The 2,681-nt window shown below is 26.8% G+C and overlaps 1 protein-coding gene across 1 annotated transcript in view; it reads right to left on the bottom strand.

Moving 5' to 3' along the window:
* LOC107628456 (probable sugar phosphate/phosphate translocator At3g11320) overlaps positions 1-2,681 on the bottom strand; it is a 7,237-nt gene that overhangs the window by 3,572 nt on the left and 984 nt on the right. The gene's annotated exons all lie outside the window — the stretch shown is intronic.

Here is a 2,681-nt window from a genome sequence, read left to right as displayed (position 1 = left end):
ATATTCTAATTAATAATATTATAATTAGAATCATTATCATCACAGTTATCAAATCCGATCTGATTCAGTTGGTCGGATCAAAATTCAGTCATCAATCCGAGTTAGGTCATCGTTTGAATCAGTTAAGCAATTAATTCGGTCAAAATTAATTAAATTCAATAAAATTTGGTCAAATCTATTCACATATTCAGTCAAATCCAGTTAAACTAAAAAAATATTATTTATATACATAATTTTTTTTATGAAATGTCTGGTAGATATATTTTTGAATTGATTCTCCTGGGTTGAGAGTTTTCCAATATCCCCTCCTCATTAGGGCCACTTGCTCTATCATGTCATGGAGGTATCATGAATGCTCAATCATCATTGTGAGGTTCTGGTTCTAATTCAGACGCCATGTATCCGTCTTCAAACTGATCGTCCGCCATGGTTGGGTGTAGACTTCTAAGTCCTCGGCAACGTCGCCAATATTCTGAGGGCTACCTGAAACCGGGTTGCTTTTGGGCCGGAACGTGAGGTCTAGACTCCTTTTGAGACAGTACCTGTAAAGAACTCCGAAGTTTAAGTTAGCAAAGGTTTTTTGCAGATTTTTAGTAGATTGGGTTCTAAATATACTTGAGGGTGTCAGTGTATTTAAAGTAGAATAGATAACCACCTTTTAGAATAGTTCCATCTTTGATGGTGGATGACCGTTCCCTTTTTTTAGGAAAGTTGTTGAGATCTATCTTATATCTTAGGAGCAGTTACTTATTCGGAGAAGTAAGACCAGAGTCTTGTCGCGGTGTCCAACCTCTATAAGGTCGGGTAGGTGTGGACCGAGTCTGATTCCTTAATTGGAACTCATTCATTTTAAGCTTGACTAGCATTCTTGGGCCGGGTATAAACACACATTAAAAATAAATTAAACTGTATATATATTTATACACAAATATATAATGACTAATTTATTGTCTAATTTTTTATGTGCATATAATATTTTTTGTATTAAAAATAAATTAAACTAAAGAAGTCTCATAATAATAACTAATAAAAACAATCCACAAAAATATGTTAAACAGATATAAACACATAGTTATCAAATTCGATGAAAGCCTGGCCATCCGACCATCTATTTGAGTTGGGTCATTATTTGAACCGATTAAACAATTAATTCGGTCAAACTTAGTCAAATTTAATAAAATTCGGTCAAACCTTATCAAATTCGGTTAAAATTAAAAAGATATTATTTTTTATGCATGATTTTTTTTATTAAATATATTATGTAAATAAAATTAAATTATATTTATAAATTTAAAAGAAAAATAATATTTTATTAACTATAATATATTTTTTATTTTTATGATTGTTATTTTTATTTTTTTCTATAAATACTTAAAGAATAATAAATATAAATTTATAAATATTTGAAGAGTATAATAAATATAAATTAATTGATAAGTTGTTAAAATTTAAAAATAATAATTAATTTAATACAAAATAAAACTAAAGAAAAAGATATTTGTTATGGAAATAAAAAATAAAATAAAATTCTTCTTTAATTATGATTGAATCAACTAGTTCAATCTGTGACTTGCCGTTTGAACTAATAATCTAGTGACTCGATAATTTGATTGATTCAATTATTGGTTCGATTACGATAACTATGATTACAATTTACCATACTCAATCTTTATCCATCTTTACAAAGGATCACATAGTCCGTAACAAAATATTAAAGTTGCGTTTGGTTCTAAAAACAAGATTTAAGACACTGAAAACAAGACACAAAAGACAGAACCACAAAAATTAGTGTTCTTGTATTTTGTTTGATGATAAATTAGAATAAATTATGAAAGTTCAATTTATTATCATTTTTTCATTCAAAAAATTTGGAAAAAATATAATAATAAAAAATATAATTATGAAAAATTAATAAAAATAATAAAAAAATAAAAAATAAGTTGTGTCTCTTGTTAGTGTCTCTATATTTTTTTTATTAGAACGAACACAAAATATACTAATTCAATATTTTTAGACACATAATATCTCTTTTTATATCTCATATGTCAAATATGATTTTGTATCTCTATCTCTATTTTAGTATCCGGTGCCTATAAACAAACACAGCCTAAACGACCAAGCGGTATAACAAATTTTTTGAGACATACCAATCTTCCTATCCAAAACAACTTGATTTTAAAAGATCGAATAGTCTCTATTTTTCATTAAAAAAAAAATGATCTCATTTAGTATTAAAAAGAGCAAATATATCTCAAAATAATTAAAAACTGCTTTACCATTTATTTTTTATTATTAAGAGCCGCCACATATTTTTGGTGAAAATGAAAAGTAGCCTAATTGAATATTTCCTCATATATAATTATAACAAAATTTTGACTCAATATAGCTTTTTTTACTTGTCAAACGTGAGTTCCTGTCATTGTTAATTGAATATTCTTGTAACTTGTAAGACTCGTTATAATAAGTTATAACTTTAAGTTATAACTCATATATATTATCAATCAATAATAGATATTCACGCTTAATCTTGCAGCCAGGTAAGGTAGATTTTTCAAATAATTCAGAGAATTGATCGAATTTGCAATTAATGGTACGGTTTCCTTTTTACATCGTCTAAAATAATAAGAGTAACATTAGAGTGCCATCAGAAGAATTTTTTTTTTTTTTTGTCAGTGGTATTT

This window comes from Arachis ipaensis, chromosome B02 (assembly GCF_000816755.2).
Source record: "Arachis ipaensis cultivar K30076 chromosome B02, Araip1.1, whole genome shotgun sequence".
Lineage (NCBI taxonomy): Eukaryota > Viridiplantae > Streptophyta > Magnoliopsida > Fabales > Fabaceae > Arachis > Arachis ipaensis.
The sequence above is the reverse complement of the archived record's forward strand: the minus strand, read 5'-3'. Positions and strand labels throughout refer to the sequence as shown.